This window comes from Poeciliopsis prolifica, unplaced genomic scaffold, assembly GCF_027474105.1.
Source record: "Poeciliopsis prolifica strain line A6 unplaced genomic scaffold, Auburn_PproV2 SCAFFOLD038, whole genome shotgun sequence".
Classification (NCBI taxonomy): Eukaryota; Metazoa; Chordata; class Actinopteri; order Cyprinodontiformes; family Poeciliidae; genus Poeciliopsis; species Poeciliopsis prolifica.
In genome coordinates, this window is record NW_026562413.1 from 2,525,172 (window position 1) to 2,545,810 (window position 20,639).

Sequence of the window (20,639 nt, forward strand, 5' to 3'; positions counted from 1 at the left end):
AAAATACATTCCTCATAAAAACAAAATAAAAATTGTATAAATTTACATTAGAATATAGTGCAAGTAAACCAGTGAAACCGCATGTTGGATTAAAGTTTGAAAATATAGACTAAAGAGCCAAAGACGGTGGTGAACGATGACTGTGTGAGCGATGGGAAAGTGTCACTGGTTTTGCATGTGCAGGCAATGAAAGCATGTTGAAATCTTAAGTAACTAATGAGGTTTTGCAATGCCTCAGTTTTGACAAATCTGTCACATAACATTAAGTTCTCAAAACTTCATCTGTCATAAAATGCTCAAGACTTTGCACGCAACCAGTGAGAAAAGCCACTGAAGAAGATGAGGAAGAGGAGTAAATTCCTTATCTTCAAACAATGTGGCTTCCTCTTCTTGGAGATTCTTGTGGCGCCTGTTTGTGTACATCTGCGTGCAAGAGCATATGATGGCAAAGGATTGTTTGTGTAAGTCATGGCTTTGTGTGTCCATGTTTTCTGATGTGGTTTTGTTGAACAGAAAAACAACCCCTTTAACTTTAACAGATAAAATCCTCAAATTCCCAAACGGATTGATAATTACAAACAGGACGAGACTTATATGTGTGACTGTGTGTGTGTAGGGGGTGTCGATGCTCGTTTGCGTAAAGATGAATATGTTATGCAAGTTTTGAAGACAAAATAATTGCAAATTCCTGTCACAGCTCAAAGAGAGGATGACTGGCAAAGACAGGGTACAGAAGTCTGAAATGTACTTTGAGAAAAGCAGAATCAACTGAAGAAAGGCAAGAAAATACTTAATGAACAAAGTGGAAAAGCAAAAAAAAGAGACCTATTTAAAAAAGACACATTTATAAGATATTTTCCTGGAGAATTAAGTCACACTAAGGCTAAGTGTTGTGGTTATTTCAGTCCTTTCTGACCCGGTGGACTTGAATTAGATTTTTCTGTAAATGAAAAATGCCTTTTCTTGTTTCACGCTTTAATCAAACCCATAATTTATTTCTATTTGCATATAAATTCTTTCTATTTTCAATTAGTTTAACTTGTTGATTACAGAATATAATTAAGGCTGATGTTATCCTGCTGTGTGGGAGGATTTTATGTTGCAGACAGCTATGCCACCACCGAAAGCATATTTAGATTATAACAAGGAAGCAGTTGCTGCAAAGTCTAGAAGAACTGAAACATTCAGTAAATGTAAAATATACATTGAATGTGTTTTCTGTGGTTTTCATTTGTGCCCAGCACTGCAAGCATCACCACCTTCTGCCACTTGAGGCAGCAGTTGCTCACATTTGGAACCTCCTCACGCTATCCCTCAAACTCACACACACACACACACGCACCCACACACCCCCACACACACACACACACACACACACACACGCACCCACACACACACACACACACCCCCACACACACACACATGCAGGACTAAATATACACACAAACACACATCCTTGGACACGCACAATACCATCCATCAAGTGTGTGAAAGACCCTTAAGGCCTTAACATTACTCTTGTTTGCTGTGATAGAGTGCTGGACAACTCTGTCTCATTCTCTCATTCCCTCCCTGTTTTTCACTCTTTTATTCTCTTGTTCACCACATCTATGTCTCTTAATCTTGAACTCTCACCCTAAATCTCTTTTGTTCCCCCCTCTGGACTTTATACCTCTCAATCCACCCTATCTCTCCTTCACTGCCTTGTCCACCTATCGTGTCTCCTGGATGTTAAATCCTCATTTCCTACAGTAGAAATATACACACAGGACACACACATTTACCCTCGAGCTAAGAGTTACAGTGATTATAATCAGCGATTCTCCATTGCAGTGACATCACAGCGTGAACATAATTCTTCTCGACTCTACTGACAATTTTGTCATTTTGACTGAGCATAGAAGAAGACGAAGGCAGGGACAAAATCTCTCTTTGGATGGGATTAGTTCGCCAAACCATGTGTGAGGTACAATTGCAAACAGAGGTGAACCACTCAGATGTGGTTCACCTCTTGTCTAACATGGAGATTAAAGCAGAACTTTAATCAGGTCCCATGAAGCTGGGGGGCAAAATTATGCAAAATTTAAAAACTAATTTGTGATGTTTTGTTTGGTTTCTTAATGTTCCATTAGACATGTTTAATTTTAGTACTTTTTGAAATACATTTGTTTTGCCGTGAGACAGAGTTGGGATTTTTAATTTTGGATTTTCTGTGTTTTAAACTTTTACGTTGTTGAGGCTTATTTTGGGGAGAATTAAAGAAAATAGTTAATTTTTGTTTGTCAGACACAGTTTTGCATTGTAACAACCTGTGCATTAAACTCTACCATTTCTCTAAGTGTGACATAAGAATCTCACTCAGATATGGGCCCAGTGGGTAAATATACTTTTCTTTTAAAGACCTTCAGCCTGTAGGTTGCCAAGAACCCAACGCGTCAGTCAGTGAAGAACATTGCAACCATTTGGCCTTTGGCTTGGCTGTCTTCAGTTTCAGAATTTAGAGGAAAAGGTTGGCTGAAAAACATGTCCGGGCAGCAACCTTACTTAGAGCCATGGGACACTCAGAACTTTAAAGAGAAGAAAAGACAGATTTATTTCTCAAAATAAATAGCTATCAATATTTGTTCTATGTTAAAGAGGCAATCTCCCACTGTTTTTTCTTTCTTTCTACATTCACAGGCAAAGTTATTTCCCAACTGGTGACAGATTAAAACGACTGAAAAAAATAAGACTCTAGAACTAGTAACCCGGAAGTTATGTTCTGTTAAGGTTGTGACCCAAAAGCAGGAAACACAAAGGAAACCAAAGTAAACGTTGCAACAGTTCATTGTACATTTTGAGAGGAAGTTTAGGATTCCTCTCTCCTCTTGTTTGCGAAGATCCCACTTGTCCAACTGAACCTCTGCGCATCCATCAAAGTTTAGAACTTTAAATGCAGTTTTTGGTATCAAGTGTGCTGATATTCAAACCATCAGGTGAAGTCTAACCAGTCTTGGTGTCACAGACATCAAGTCTGATCCGTAATCTCCATCTGATAGAAAGCGTGACATGGAAGCACTCTGGAAGGTCTTGGTTTTGCTTGTTCCTTCTCCACCGATGCCTTTCACGGGGCAGAACATCTTGATTAACAAATAAATGTTGGTCCGTGTCACTCTTTCCTCTTTAAGAAAGAAACAGCACTTGTGGAACCACAGTTTAAGGCTGACAGCCTTTCCTGCAAGTATTTCTTATATTATTTTAAATAAAGTGTTTAAACATGGAAGAAGTGAAAAGGGGATTTTATATCAAATGAAAGAGCCTCCTGTTGGTCAGAAATTGTACATTAATAAATTAAGTAATTCAATTTAAAGTATCATGAACACCATGAAGGATCAATCAGAAACTTTTTAGGTTCTGATTAATTTAGTTAGTTATCCAACCAATAATAAACATGTCCTTGTGGAGTCCATTATTATACGATTACAACAAACAGAACCACATTAAACTCAGAGACAAATTACAAGTTAAAAAGTTCATTCTGAATCTTTGTTTTTACATCCCTTGATCTGAATTTCTTGTGTGCTGCATTTTTGTGACTCTGTTTTTTATTGCTTATCTCATAATAATTGCAATTATGAAAAGAAGTTTTACTTGGTTTTGTTTTCCCAATTTTTTGCACCAAAAGGGAGTAGAAGAACTGCATGAACCCTCTTAAAATGGGAACAAAACATAATGAAAAGAAACATACTGGTCCAACTCAGAATGTGCAACCATGCGGCACTATGAATATTTAAAGTGTTTTTTTTTTTTGGTGTTTAATGAAAATTTAGCTCTGTCTCCAGTTCTGGTGCCACTGTTCTTTTTTTTTCTTTTCTCCTGAAGTGGCAAAACAGAAAAAAGTAAAATCAAAGCAGGCATAGGGAAAAATCATCAGACGGATTAAGAGGGAAAACAGAAGGAAGATACACAGCAAAGGACAAAAGAAGACAAAAACAAGAAAAATTGAGTTCTCTGATAAGTCATGATAGATGCTGCAGAAGTGCAACCTCAGATTGATTTTCAGAGAGCTTCCTGTCAACAGGCCAACCTGAGAATGAAAACAGGTGCAGTGAAAATGGATTACTGTGGGATCATTCACGAGTCGTCTTGTAACTTGGTCACAGAAAGCCTCAAAAAAAAAACAACGGCCAATATTTTATTTTTTTTACGATGAATAAACAATAGCCACGATAGAAAATGTTATTTGTCTACACAACATTTTGGTTATTTTTATTTTTTAAAAATAAATAATGAGCGTTGCAATAATCGAGTAAACAGGATGCTGGTTATATGTTGACCTCATTAAACTGAAGTGCACTGCAGAAATGTCGGAAAAATAAGAAATATGCACTTGAAATGTGTAGGGAGAGAAAAAAAAAGTACCACTGAAGTATTTTTCTGGTGCTCCAACATAATTAGAGCTGACTTTTTAAAAATTTGAAAAAATAAATTTATCTTTGGAGAGGTTCAGAATCTTTTGAAAGGGTAAAACACTTGTCCAGCATTTGTATTAGTTCAATATTGTTTATTTATAAACAGGGTAATTAATTTTGTACCATTTGTTTCTGCTGTCTAAATCCCAATACAGCTTGAGATAATTTGCATTTTATGTCAGAGGGAAAGCAACATTTTTCTATACCAAACCAGTTGTCACAAGAATAAATTGCATTTCAATACCTTGCAATATTGCTTGAAATTAATTTATTTAAGAAAACATATGTGAATATTTGTGCAAAATAGGAATATTCATGACAGAGGAATAACACACAATGATATTTATTTTTCCCCTGTCAGTATTCTAGTTTATTTGTTTATGTAGCTCTACAGGAAGGGCTAAAAAGAAAGAAAAAAAATTAATAAAATAAGGTTATAAATACAAGTTTTAAGTTTCAATTTGATAACTCAAGTTTCTGGAGACGTTTTTCTGTGGGCCTGTTGAAGCGTTTTCTGAAAGTGGCCATTTCACGTGTCTAGAAAAACAAATACAAAATTTAATAGAAAACGCTCAATTAATGCAATGTCCCGATGACGTCGTTGTGTTGTCACATGACTCCCTGTTGGCGCTATAATCCGGAAATAGCTCTATTTGAATTTCTGAACCAGGAAAGTGTTTGAGACTGGAAATTACAAACTACTACTATGTCAACTTGTTTTTTTTTTTATATATATTTTTTTTATTTCCTTAATTGATGCAAACTTCACTGTTGTGTTAGCATTTCCAAGCAGCAACAGTTGTGACTCTGCTTTTTCAGTCAACTCTCTCCTCTGTATTCGTTTGATCATATTCATTTCTGCATTGCCTTTTATTGCACTGCGACCCAGTTTAAATTGAAATGGTTGAATATTACTGAGTGCAAAAATGTCCTGCTCTGGGTTTGCAGCATTTAGCTTATGCCAACTACCCAGGCTGCATTGAAGAGTAAATAACATGTCAACTGCTGTGTGAGAATATTTAATTTAAATATATAAAACAGTCAACAGTATTTTAAGTATGTACTTTCTACTTCTAGAAAAAGAGTGGTAGAATAAGGTGCTCTAGGTACTAAGGCAAACTTTTGCTTTCAGAAGCTAGAGAAGGAAAGCCCTTTCATGAGTTTGGAGAAGACCCACAAAAGGTTGACAGCAGCTGGAGTCAGCAGGTCAAGAGCCAACACAAACAGATAGATCCAGGACATGGGCTACAACTGTCGCATTCCTTGTGTTAAACCACCCCTGAGTCATAGACAATGCCAGGAGCTCCTTTCCTGGGCCTGGTGAAAAAATGCATTTGATACAGAAATCAGGGTCAGAGAGTCTAGATGAAGATTAGTTGTGATGGTGCAAAGTCAAAGTAGGACTGAAAAATACATCTATAATTTTTGAATGAGATGTATCTGTAATTATTAAGATGCGTGTGGCTTTCTGTTTGAGATATGCTCAAAAAATAGAGAAACTCTTCTCCAGTGTCTTAATATCTACCACTAACGATGTCAGGAGAATTGTGTTTGTGCATTTGAAGCCTGCCACCAGAGGGCGCAACTGAGCAGCATTCTCTGTTCCACTAGAGGGCAGGAGTGTGGCTGCACACCTGCAATCAATCTGCCTCGATATGTGGAAGATAAAAGGAGTCGGTCACCATTGCTCGATCCCTAACTTTTCACCATTGTGGTAACTCTTTTCCTTGTTTTTCCTTAGTTTTTTTCTGATTTCATCTGTTTTAAAGTTACCTATGTGATGTGTCGGATCTGTTACTTGCCTCTGTTTCCTTGTTCTCTGATACCAAGACCGATCCAACAAAAGCTTCTGGTTCATTTCCTACAACCATTGAAGCGCCTCTTGTCTTCCCTGACATCATCCGTCTGCCCTCCAATGCTTCACTACTCCATTCCTCCTGTGTTTGTTAGCTTCTACAGCCTGCAGGCCTAGCACCATCTCATGGAGCATCTCCCAAGCCATCCCTCCCTGACATCCACTCTTTCTTCCCTGGCAGACTACACCTTGAGCTACAGTAAGCATATCAAATATTCTCATAATCTCCAGGACAGACTTCCACAGGTCACCTGCAATCTGTTTTCCCCTTCAGTGTTCTAATTCCTGGCATACCCTGGACCAATTATGAACCGGACTTGGACTGTTATTCGTATTCTTCTTTATAAACTTTTCAAACGTTTCTTCTGCCTCCTGGGCCCTGTGTTTTAGAAAGCGGGCTTGACAAACGCCCACCAATGGAAACTAGATAACATGATCACCATATCATATTAACACAAACACAATACCAAGTCAATGTGTGAAAGTAATTTGACAGAGAATTAAAGTTATATAAAGTGGATGATTTTTCTTTGAACAAAATATAATTTATATAGACAGTGGAGAACACTTCATAAAATGAAAAGACTACCATGTTCAATTTAGTTTTAGAGCTCAGAGTCACTTGACCTCCACATTACAGACGGCATCACATATGACCTTCACAGTACAAAACTACAATTAGCTACTATGTCAACTACGTTTGTATTGGTTTAAGTGTATTTTAATACAGAATAGGATAGAATGAATGAAATTACATTTATTCTTTTAACACAGCCATTGTCAAAATGGCTGTGTTCTGTAAATGTGATACAGACTACAGCATTAGTTTCTGTGACATCTGTCATGGAAACTATCCATGTTGTTTGTTTGTATAAGGAACGATATAAAGCTGTACAGCATCGGTGCCCATAATTTTTAGATTGCCACGACTTGGACAATAGCTATCGAAGTCACAATGATTTAACTCTCCACAGCGCTCCTCTCTGAAAACTTTAAACTGAACTATTTGTACTAGATGAAAATAAAGAATAGCTTTACTCAACACCTGCTAGGGATTGACCCCTGTGTCCCAAGCAACAGGCAGAGACACACACTCCCTTAACATGGGAAATTGGACTTCATCACACTCTCTGAATCGACCTGAAGATTGCGGTCATCCTGATGGGCATGTCTACTTTACAGCAACACTTCAAGTGGTACAAACTTTGCTGACAGCATGCTGCTGGCATAAAAGCAAAGTGCAACACAAAGAATTAGACTTCATTGCCTCATGAATGATGTGCAGGCTGAAATCATATTGAGATAAATTGACTGTGGCTCAAAACCATTACAACCAAAAGTATTACACCAGGAATGATAAGACATCTAATCGCAGTCTGATCACCCTCTCCTGACGGATATTTATTGCTCTCCAACATCTACAGGCTCCTCTAGAAGAGGATGTGCTATTACTGATACTTGTGCCAGGTCTCAGCAAAACAGTAGGCAAGACTCAGGATTTACTCAAACAATCCTGGTAACAAGCAGAGTTGGTTTACAGAGGAAGTTGTAGAAGTAACTTGATTCAAGATATCGTCTACCTGGCTTTCTGAAACCGAAACCCATGATATCCATATTCTTAGGCTGAACCTGCTCTGAATTGTTGGTTATTCTGCTCTCTTAAATGCCCTCAGAGTCGATGCATGTGGGAGGAAATAATTTTTTAAATCCTTGACATAAACTGGATCTTTCATGGCCATGTCAGTCAAGTAAAACAGTGATTCAGGCATTGTAAACCATTCTTCAGCTGACATTGCATATCTATAAAAATATTGGTGACCTGTGCTGCAGCCTCAAAAGTGAATTCTTGTTAATGAAGAGAAAAGCACCACAAAAGCAGCTTCCCCAAAGTCATACCATTTGTATGATTGTGTTTCCCTTTAACATGGAGTGTAGTTAATGTAATTAGAGTTGAGCTTTTACAACTAATTGAATTAAAAACCCAAATTAGCCTGTGACTTCGGTCATTTGACACAATCTGCTCTGCTACACCAAGATGGTGCAAAAACAATCAATGAGAATTCAAAGCATGAAGAAGAGCTGCAAGTCTTGGTTGAGTTTATGTAGTGCATAATTTATCGCCGCAACGTATCCATTTGTGTTTTCTGTAACTTGTCCACTGAATTACATCTCGTTGCCAAAGAGAATTGAAACCATTTAAACTGGAAACAGAATATTGACAATATGTAGCGACCACAGAGAAAAATATCTTTTTACGGTAAAAGAAAGCATTAGGATTCAAAATTTATCTTACTACATTGTGCTTGTTTTTTTTTCTTCAATCTGAATGCATTCTGTAAATTCACATTCTTTTCTTTGTGTTTGCCCTTCTGTCACTCTTTAGTGGCCTCCTTAAATTTCTTGTTGTGTTTGATCCTATCTAAACTCACATCAAGTCCACCTCTCCTTATTTATGGCACTTATGTTAATGAATATAGATTTTGCGCTGGTGGAAGGATTGGCCTTGGAGCTTTTTCTGGCTGGTTACAGCAACAAAAAAATTTGAGGGAAAAATAAAAAGGTTTGGAACATTTGGCTTAAAATGATGCATTTGTTTTTGCAAAGCTTAAATGTACATCTATAAATATTTCTAGGAATACTCTTTAGTACTTTGCGAATTCCATCTGACAAATTCATAGAAGCTCACATCAGGAAATAATGTCAGAAATTAGTGGCAATTTTGATTGCTGAGGAGATGGCATTTCCTTGTTTATAATGAAAAGTTACTTGAGTTTTTCCCTTTCTATCGTCTGAAATCTGCACACTGTCTTCTGATGTCAACGAAGCATTTTGGTCCACAAGAACACTGCTAGCTGTATTTTTATTTTTTATTTTTTTGTCTTTTTCTCAACAGTTCTCTGTCGTGCCAACGTAAATCCCAGTAGATCAGCAGGTTCTAAAATACTCAGAAGCCCATCTGGCACCAACAAAGATGCCACATTCAAAGTCACTTACATTGCCTTTCTTCTTCGTTCGGTTGTTAACCAAGTTTTTGTCACCGTCGTTTCGATATCTAAATTTGTTGAGTTGCTGCAATGTGATTGGCTGATGCATCGTTTGTGCTAAAATTTAACAGCTGTCAAGAGATCAGTGAATTTCTTTGATTCCTTTTCAGTTGTGGTCACTATATTGTGGATATTGTATCTGCAAATTACTATTATTTTGTTGTCATCTGATTTCAGCTTAAGATTGTATACATTGCTTTTAGATGTTGAAATGTTTGCATATTTATTTATGATGTACAGCATTTTGGTGCCAAATGGGCTCTAAAAATATAAAAATGTTTCTTTAATAGGCTACTACATTTTGTTGCTTTGTACATGTGACAGTGCAATGACAATAAAGTTGAATTCTATTCTATTCTAAATGTCTGTTAAATGGACATTCATGTTACAATAATGTTTTTACTAAGATTTTTCTTTTTTGTTCAAGAAATTTGTTTCGAGATTGTTGATGCAAGTGCAGAAGAACCTCTTTAAGAATCATGAGAGACAGATAGATAGGGCAGAGGGAGAGAAGAAATATTTCCCCTGGACTTAATGCACTGTGAAAGGATTCATATGACTGTGGATAAAATAACAGCAATATGTGTGCGTGCGCTTGCGTGCGTATGTGTGTGTGTGTGTGTGTGTGTGCGTGTGAAAGAGAGCAAGTTGGCATGCTCCCTCGGCTACTTCTTCAATCCACCCATCGTGAAGATCATCTGTGGAAAATCCATCTGGATCGAGCAAATACCTAATGACGTCACAGACGCGCAGAGTCACACTCGGTGTAGAGACCCCTTTTGTTTTATAAATAAAAAGAAACCGACTGAACCAAAAGGGAGGGAGGAAACAAGATCAAGAACCATTCAAAAAGAAGGGAAAGAGAGAAGACGAGAGAAAGAAAGAGACGGAAAGAAAAGCAGATGACAGACGTGGAAGTTGACAGCGAGTTCTCTGTGTCTTACTTTTACGCACACACCTAATCAGTCTGGAAATGACCACCCCCATCTTTTTCCCCTCATACATAAATATCAAACTGCATAATGCAGGTACAACTAATCCCCTGTGTGCATGAGTGTGTAAGACTGGACCGTGGGGTGTGGTGGTGTGTGTGCATGTGCATATGTGTGTGTGATTCAGGGAGTGAGGAGGAGGGGTTGGGGGTTCTGGCAAGGCATGGTAGTCATTTCCCTTCTAGACTCAACATCATGCAGATACATACACACACACACGCAGACATCCAATGTGCATGCTAACGGCAAGCGTTGGAATATCATTACGGTAAGAGCTGCAGTGAGCAGGCCCCTGACACAAGCGGCCCTTTGTTCAAATGCAGACGCACGCACATACACACACACACACACACACACACACACACACACACACACACACAAACACACACATGCACATTGCAGACCCAGACTCGGGCCTTCCATATCGGCAATATAATTACAGCTATTACATCTGACTCAAATATAACTTTACATCTCGATCTCTGCTCACTCCCCTCCTTCCATGTCTCTGTTTTTTTACTTTTGAGTGCCCATGTTGGAGCCATGTATAACAGTTTGTATGGATGTGTGTGTGGGGGACGGGATAATGCTATATAAACATTACCTCAGCTAACGAGCAGTAACTGGCCTGCGCCAAGGTGTGCGTGCGTGTGTATGTGAGAACGTGGTTTAACTTAATGACCTGTACAGTCACTTTTTTGTTCAGTTTTTTTTTTCTGTTAAAGGAGGGAAAAGTCTTTCCATTGCTACTGATCAGAAATGGATGGACAAACAAAATACAAATTTAACCAAAACTTTGTAGAAAATAAATAATTAGTATCTGATGTTTGTTTAACTTCTAAGGATAAAATATCAGCTAAAACAGCTGTAACAATGTTAATTTCAGTGTTGACAGTGGAAAATCTCACTTTACCAACACCAAAGTTGTTTTTCTAACACGTGCTTGGTATTGCATTTTGCACAACACGACTCCACATTGATTGAATGAACAAAAAATAAACTGAATATTTGTTTTTGGCACTGAATGAAGATAACATTTTAAGCTCCCCCCCCCCCCCCCCCCCAACTGCTTGTATACGTCCATTAAAAAATGTTGCCCTGGGTAGAGAGCCATATCTCTCATGGCTAAACCTGGGACTTTATACGACTGTTTTTACAAAACTGAGCTAAAAATTAAGCTATTGTAAATTTAGCAAATTATTTGTCTAAAAATGTGTGAATTGTTTATGCATTATATGCTTTGAATTTATTTATTCAACAAATTATTGAATATTTTACTAAAATGTAGGTTATCTAAAAGTCACAGATTTTTAATAGGCAATTTATTATTTTGTCACAACAAGAAATAAAAAATGACTGATTGTAATACATATTTTTGTGAGGAACCAAGGTTAAATTACATTTTACGTGAATATAAACTTTCCAGTTTCACTCCCCAAAGATCAGAAAGTTAAAGGCAAAATATACAAAGTTAATGAGAAATAACATATACTGCAGAAAGATTCATTTGTTTTTGCTTAACTGATAAATAGGAGATGTTTTTGGCTATCTGCGAATGCTATAGGGTGGGCTTCATCAGCAACAAACAGTTCAATAAGAAGTAACATACAGAAGGAAAAATGTGACAGGAACAGCAGCTGAACCAGCAGCTGCAGCTGTTTGTCCCCGGCTCCCTGTTCGCACTTGAACAGAACAGGCTGCAAGTCTTCAATATCAGAGCCCGCTCGGCATGTCAGACAATATCTCAAGTTTTCCAATTTAACAAAACCAAAAACACACTGTTGCTCACTTTTATCTTTCTGCGACAGTTTGCACAGTCCAACTTCTTTACCTTTTCTCCTCCATATGATTGAAAGTTGAAGTTATTATCCAGCTTCCATTTTTATTTCACCTCCAGAGGAGTCTTTTTTTTGTTATTTTATTTTGTTTTACACCGCCAGCAAGTTTATTCTTAATCGGCAAACTTCTTGTGTGTTTTTGTGAAGGCCTTCTTGTTTTTGGGACCAGAATTAATTGAAAACATCTTTTTGTGACTTGAAAACTTATTTTCAAGTCTTGGTATGTTTTTTTTATGCAATATATTGAAATTAACTGTATTATAGTTGAAAACATTTTTTTATTTTTAAATCACCAATTTGTGTAATTGTGAGTCCACAAGAATGAATAATTATTTCTGCACACCATTAGTTTAGTTCTTGGTTTAAAACATATTTTCCCTTGAGCTTTAAGGCAGTTTAAAAACAAAATCTTTATTGCATTACCTCAAATGTGGAACACAGAGACAGAAAAATAGCAGTCTGGTTGTTTGGTATCTGGTTGCAGACATATATTCGCTTTCATTGTGCTGTTTATGTTGTGCAATCCTTCGCTGACGGAAAGTTTCTCTGTTGAACTCAATAAAACGGTCTCCGGTGGGCCCATGTTTATAAGTTTACGTTGCTCACAGCTATGTATTTTAACAAATTAGGAACACACACAAGCTCATTTGGTACAGCGAAGTGAGAGCTGCACTAAGTTAGCTTTATAAGGAGCAGGTGAATGCAAGCAGGCGCATATGGGCAAGAGTGCGCGTGTGTGTGGTTAGCACTACTTTTAAATTAGCAATATTGATGTTGTGTTTAATGAAACAAACACTGTTGTGTGAGACTGACATGGTTGAAAAATTTGTAAAAAAAAAAAAAAAAAAAAGGCTAATGTCTGCGACTGCTAGATATTGAAAAATGCTCTGTGACGCCTTTTCAACTTGCACTGATTATTATTTTTTCCCCAAAGTTTTTACGTATTTGATCTTCTTCCATACAAGATGTGACCAGAAAGACTCTTATTGGATAATAATAAACAGTCGTTGTATCCAGATTATACTAATTTAGGTTATTAGGTTATCAGTATAATAAAATAATTGGTTTGTTCCAAAATTTTAAATGTGTTCAAGATTATGCATCTTTGCACAGATTGATTTATTTCTCTGTTGTTCTTTGCAAAATAGGTCAATTTCAGTCACTTTGGATGGGGAGTATCTGAATCTTCAACTCAGCCATTTATCTTTGGGACCAATTATTATTATTTTTTATTTTGATTGAATTGAAAATTGAATAGGATTTCAGCTAAACCATTCTATTTCTACATGCATCTTTAGGGATGTTATCCATTTTGTAGGTGAACATCTGCTCAATTCTTTGTTTTTTTGTGTGTTTTTTTAACATCACTCCATTCATTTTATTAGCCAGCTTACCTGTCCCTGCAGAAAAAAAATTACCCCCACAGCAAGATGCTGCTTCCAACCATGGTTCTCTCTATGAGGCAGTTTTATGAAGTATGTGGTTAGTAGATATTCTTATGATGGATTCTTCCACCTGAGCTGTGCGGCTCCTCCATAGTTACCAGGACTCTTGACTAATGTTCAGTTTAGACGGAGAACTGTACCTGACTTGCAGGCTTGAGGTTCTGCCAACCTCCATTTTCAGACGATGAGTCTTTGGGATGTGTGATGCTCAAAGTTTGGGGATTTTTTTTTTTCTTGTCCCAAAATTATACAAAATAATTTTGTATTTTATATGCTTCTTTCTAATACAACTGATTTTTTTAGGGATATTAAAGTGAATGATATTGAACATATATGCCCTTTTTAGATTTTTAAAATATATTCACTATTTTTTAAAATCAGACTGGTTTATCTTTTTGTACTTCTATGGCTTCATAAAGTATTGTTTTTTTTTGGCACAATTGTATTTTATCATTGCTGTTTAAAGTGTTTGAAGATGAAGTTGACATCTGGGTGCATTAGTCCTGTGATCTGAAAACTTTCTAAAACACTGATGAATCATCTTGACAAACCTCACATTCTCATTAAAAGCTATAAAGCAATGACGAGAAACCCGTCCGTGCAAACCTTTTTATTTTTATTTTTTTTATTCTCCTTTTATTTAATCACTCCATGTTCCTTGGAAAAACGTGTGCTCATGATTCCTAACTGGCTAATTTGTACTTTTAAAAACCTGCTAAATTCTGAGCACAAATTTGAGGCCAATTCTGCTTTGCTAAAAGGCATAACTTGTACTGTCAGACGGAGACGGAGCTCCTCAGCAGGAGACTGACATGCAGTCTGCATATTTAAGAAAGAAAAAAGAAACAGCCACACACAGCTGGAGGGCCGTGGGCACCAGCTTAATGCAAGCAGCTCGAATTTTACTCTTTTTCAAACAGGAATAAGTCAAGCATTAGATTGAAGAAAGGATTAATTAGTGATATAGAAAATGCATGCAAAATGACAAATTAATTTGTCCGTGTAATTATATACATTGTGTATATAATCCGGAGCTGTGTTCTATCCCATTAAACATTTGACACTTATTTATCACTAGCTTCTGTATTTCTCACAACACTGAATATCAGTAGAAAGACATGTTGATTTGACTCATGACATGTTTATTTAATTAATCAGTGGTTTAATTAAAGGGTTGTACAATAAGATTCTATTAAATTCTGTTAAATCTCAAGCAAAACTGGGCCCCAGTCTCACTGCCAGTAAAGCAAAGGAAGCCAATTCGATCCACAACTAATAAGTCACAATACAATAATAATAAAACAGTATTCCTGACTAGCAAAAAGCTGTGATTAGGGAATAGCAGTTTGATTGAATCACTGTCTTCAGCTGTGATAATATTTGTTTATTCCAGCTAAGATTAAAAAGAAAATGCATGTGCACTGGCAGGAGTTTCTCGTTATATTTTTTGATATTTTATTTTTCTGTTCCAAATGTACATTTTCTGAAATATGAAAACTTATGTAAATTACTTGATTTCACTTGTTTTCATATTTTTCCATTTGATCATGATGTGTTGATGCCAGCAACAAAAGCAATAAGAGGTTTTTTTTTTTTTATCTTATTTTTCTTTATAAGATTTCTTGGAAAGCATAGCTTAGCAAAAACATCTGAGCAGTCCTTGAGGAACCAATTTACAGTGAGCTCAACAAAGATGAAGGATAATGTTTATTTTTTGGATGTGTTGTGTGTGTATGTGTGCAGTTGTGTTTGTGTTTGTCTGTAGAGAGTGCTGTTTAACACACACACAAACCCACACACACCATCTGGACCTCTTCAAACAGCATCAATCAATTTCCTCGAAATCAGTTCCTCCCTCATTTTCTTATTGAGTGTGTAGTATACTGTACATGTGACGTATTATTAATATCCCTGGACATTCTGCCTGCATGCTTTATGACGGCTTGTTTGAATTTTCTTCAAATCTGAATTTTTCACGGGTCATACCGTGTTAATTTAACTTTATATTTCAGTACTTGAATACATGCTCAAACTGCGGTCAGACATTTACAAGTGTTCCTGTTTGACACGTAGGCCGAGAATGAAACATTTTGATTTATAATTTACTGGATGACCACAACATTTGCTAGGCTGAAGTCACAGCAAGAAGTCTTTGTAGTGCCTAGCATGCAACAGTTTGTTTTGTGCATCAAACACAGATCCTACCTCTTTATGTGGAACAGAATATGCTCTGGGCAGTGTTAAAAAGAAGCCTTACAAACTAATCATGTCTCAATGTGAGGAAAGTAGGAGTAGCTTTCTGGACACCAGGAACTTGGTGACATTTCTTGTTGCTCCTCTGAATTAATTTCTGACAGTGTATTGTTCTTTTTTTATGTGGTGAAGCAATAATGTAGCACCACTTACTGTTTTTTTTTTTTTTTTTTTTAAAGTCCACCAAACTGGAGTTTTGCAGCATAAGTCACTGTTGTTTTGTCTCCTGAACTTCCAACGCAATTCAAGCACTGTTGATTCAGGGCAAATATAGAAACTTAACTTTCTATATTTGTTAAAGTGAATGCAATCAAAATCTTACTATATTTTTAGTTCTTGTCAAATAGGATTTTTCCTCTGCAGCTTCCTAACCACTCTTACTATTGTCCCATACTGCCAGGGATATTACATCTGAACTGTGGCTCTTTTTGCAGAAAAGTGTTTGCATGGGAGGCTTTTTCTTTCACCTCCATCATCATGGAGGAGAAAAGTCCATCTGTTTTTTCATCAGCTTCTCAGAAGAACAGAAGAATTTAACTAATGGGAGTTTCTGTATGGAGTACAGAACACCTCAGAGATTGAAATCAGATATTTAAATTTTTGGACATGACTTGGACAAGGAATTATGCACAGAAATTGAAACATCCTTGTATTTTTAGCTGAAAACTGTGATCCCATCACGCAAAGTCATTTTTTAGACTTCCAAGCATTGTTGCCTATACAAACAATTTGGATCAGAATGCACTGCTCTTCTCTAGAATGTGAAGGGAACGCTAGCTGCTGCTGCTTCTTCCGAGCAAAAAGTGCTAGAAAGAAGCACTTCTAGCTAGATCTGACAGTCAAGCTGGTCAGATCTCACAGTGGTGTGCGTTTACATAGTCAAAAAACTAATGTCATAGAAATACTTTGGTGTGACTTGAACAGTCTGTTCAGATTTGTATGGGATTCAGATCACGTAAATTATTCATTACCTGAATTTGGCTACCGAGCTTCACAAATCACTGCAGCAGTTTAGCAAATAAGGATTTATTTTTATAAAAAAATGGGGTAAGTAATAATGTCTGAAAAAATTAAACATTTTAGTGCTATATTTTCTTCTTATATACTTATCCATTACTGGAAAATATATTCAAGCTTTTCAAGACTCCATAAACTCTGTCATTTATAGTTCTTAGTATTTTAATATTTTATTGATAGATCTTTCCCAGATCTTCTGATCTGTCTACCAGTCCAAACTATCAAGTGACTCTAAGTAGCGTGATATCCTGCTGGTTTTCACATCAACAGTCATCAGAAATTAATATATTTTAGCATCTGTCCTTTTATTCTAATTACACCTTTTAGCCAGTGTACTAACCTGCATTACCTCACTCTTATTGCTGCTGGACCCTCTGATATTACACACATTATGCCATTCTCAGTTGCCAAAGCAAGTAATCAGATCTTGCATTTTCATTTTCCTGTTGCATTTCTACTCATTATTACAGCCGTTATATCCCTCACTTCCCATCCAGTCAGAATGAAAATGTTAGCTTGGTGATTCACTCAGAAGAAAGGTAACACAATTCAAGTTAAGATTCCCCTTTGCACTCCATAAATATCCTCTTCATCAAACCGGTGAGCAGCTGCTTATAAAGTTGGCCACTGAGCAGATTCGTTATGTGGCCCAATGGTCGGTCAGGCAGCAAAACTGAGGGGCAAGCAGCTTGCCAGCAAGCTAATAGTAAATTACCAGTTTGAGATATCAGCCAGAAAGAAGAAAAAAAGAATTACCATCAACTAGTCAGACAGAGAGGGAGAAGTGTAATCAGTGATAAGTGATTAGGATGTTCCAGTCATTTAGAATGAACAACTGCATTCTGCAATTAGAGCATCTCTCTTTCACTCCGTCTCTCCACTCTGCCTAGTTCAATACATTTAGCTCTCCAGTTACTGTTGAGTGTGCAGCAGTCAGACAAATCACGTGCACGCAAACATTAGGATTCTGCTCTTTGCTGCACTTAGAGAAACTTCCATTGAGAATCCATTTGTGGTCTGCAGGCACTCACACTAATTATGAATATAAATTAACTGATGTTCTCGGATTCATTGGTTCTGATAAAGACATTTTATGAAATTAAATGTTACATTTTTTTCTTTAAAAAAAAAATGGAGGCGGAATTTTCAACAGGAATGGTTAAATGGTTTAAATGAACCAACGGTAATAAATTGTGTTGCATAAAACATGATCCCAGCTCTAAATAAAGGTCAGATGAAGTGAAGATCTACTTGATTTATTGGATTTATCCTGAGACAAGATGTTTTCTCTAGATGGCATGAAACAATAACTGAATTGGTACAACACAATTTGTTTATCATATCCTCTACGGTGAGGCAGAGTAATTATCTTGCAGGGGTGCCAGGGTGGGGCCTTATCTCCAGCCATCACTGTGGGACAGGTGGGGTTCACCTTGGCCATTTTACTACACTTTTATGGGATACACCAACCAAATGTAGTGCACAATTCTGAAAGGCCAGGAAATTAGTAAATGGCTTAAAACGTGATGCACATTTGAATTTAGCCAGCATATTTTCATTGCAACAGGTAGAAATGTGTTAGAGTATTTCTAAATTTCCATAAAAGGAAATCATTCCTCAATCTTCTTTTCCAATTAAATAAAGGTCTTTCATCTTGGATGGAGCTGAACTTTGAGCATCCGTTGTCAAATCTGGCCACAGTTTGGAATTGGACTTTGTTGTTTTACTTTGACTGGATAAGTCAAAGTAAAAAAAAAAAGAAAGATGTGAATATGCTTTGCTCTAAACTGTCCTCCAGAATTAGAATCCCACTACTTTTAGAAGCATGCCTATTACAAGACACCAGAATCATATGGCTTAATTCTCTCATTGGTGTGTCATTGAGCTCTGCAGAGGACTGGCAAAGTGCCATTCATTTTATTCAGGCTCAATGGAACAGGGATGCATTAAAAAGTTGCAGGGCAAAGACTGGAGATGTGCATCTTTGAACAAAACCACTCTGTTGTTTAAGGTGGGTGACATTCAAAAGGAAGGACAACCACTTGAGACTGGTCGTCCTTCACAAGTCTCAAGTTTGCAGAGTCCTGTACGCAGTACGTGGAAACTGTAAGTGAAACTCCTTCTGGATTTCTTTCCACAACAACCTTTTTTTCTTCCAACTCTTCCAGAAAGGGCAGATTAGTGGAGTGCATGAGCAATAGTTGTCTTGCAGACAGATTTTACCACTTGGCTTAAACTAGGCCTCTTGGCTGCTTCTCAATCTCTCCTTTCCCAGCTTGTCAGTTTAGGTTTTTGTAGGTGTGTAGTTGTGCCATATGCTTTCCATATTCAGATGGTGGCTGGCTGAGGAAATACTCTGAGCTTGGAATATTGTTTTATAACTAAATCCTGCTTTTAAATTCTGTACAACTGGATGACTATGACCTGTTTGGTGTGTTCCTTGGCAGTCTTGTAATTTGCGAACTGCATACTTTACTCTATTTGTTAATTCTTGACTTCTGAAGGCAATGGTGTTACTGCAGTTTATTTGACTTCACCTGTTTTCAGATGTTTGTTTGCAAAACTATGCACCCATTTTCTTCCTCTTGACAATTATGTGCCATTTTGTCAACCTATCGCATAAATTCCCAATAAAATACATTGAAGCATATAATAAATTTTAAGAATTTATGAATGCTGTTTCAAAGCACTGTATGTACATGCAGCCAGCAGTTAAAAGTCCAGATTGCCCCATTCAGACAGAATTTATGCACCTTGCAGTTAAATAAATGAAGTGACGTAACTTTGACCGTTTTAGAGAAATAGCTAAAAATTGCCTGTAATGGCTAAAATACAATGGCAGCATTGAGTTCTTGTTATTGATGGTCTTAATTTCCTTCCATATGAAAAGCATTATTTAAAATGTGATGTGTAACAATATTTTAAAAGTGAAAAGCACAGGAATAGCTTTACTTCAGAGACAATAAACTTCATGGAAGAACAAACATTTAGTATGTTTGATCTGTGCATTTATCAATTTTTCCAGTTTTTACCCCATAAAAACTTAATTTGATCAATTGATTAAAATGCTAAACCGCCTTAGTTGGTTGGTGGCTGAAGCTCATCCAAGCCCCCATCACACAAAACATCTGAACTCCAGTTACTAAAATGGGAAAAGGTTTCAATACAAAGTCGACTGAAACATATTATTCACAAGAGATTCGACTGGTTGAATAATTGAAGTCTCAAGAGTAATTCATTATTCACTGTGTTGAAATGAGTAAACCAGTTATGTAATGAGGGCAGACGAAGTAATATAAAGGTATTTTAACTCCAGGCCTTCCTTATCTTTTCTCTCCCTCTCTTTCTCTGTCTCTTCTCCATCCTTTTCTCTCTATTGCCCAACCATGCTCTTTGTGAACCTCTTAACCCCCAGAGAAAGGGGAAAAGGCTAGAATATTAGGTTTCTGCAGCTAATGGGACACGTTTTAAGAGGAGCCATCCGAAAATGACTTTTCACCAATTGTTTTCAGTGGCGCATCATGGACATCTTCAATTTCACTTTTTTTTTCATGTCTCCATTAATTTCCTGGGTCTGGTCGCAGTGACGGTCATAGCCGGAGGCACAACTGTCAAAAGTTGTAGGGCAATCCGTCCTGCTCTTGGGATTAGCATATCACCAAAATGCCTGAAGGAAGTTTTATTAATTTTGTCTCAAAACCTCAAGTTGGTCTTGAAAATTAACTGATTTGAATATAGTGGTCA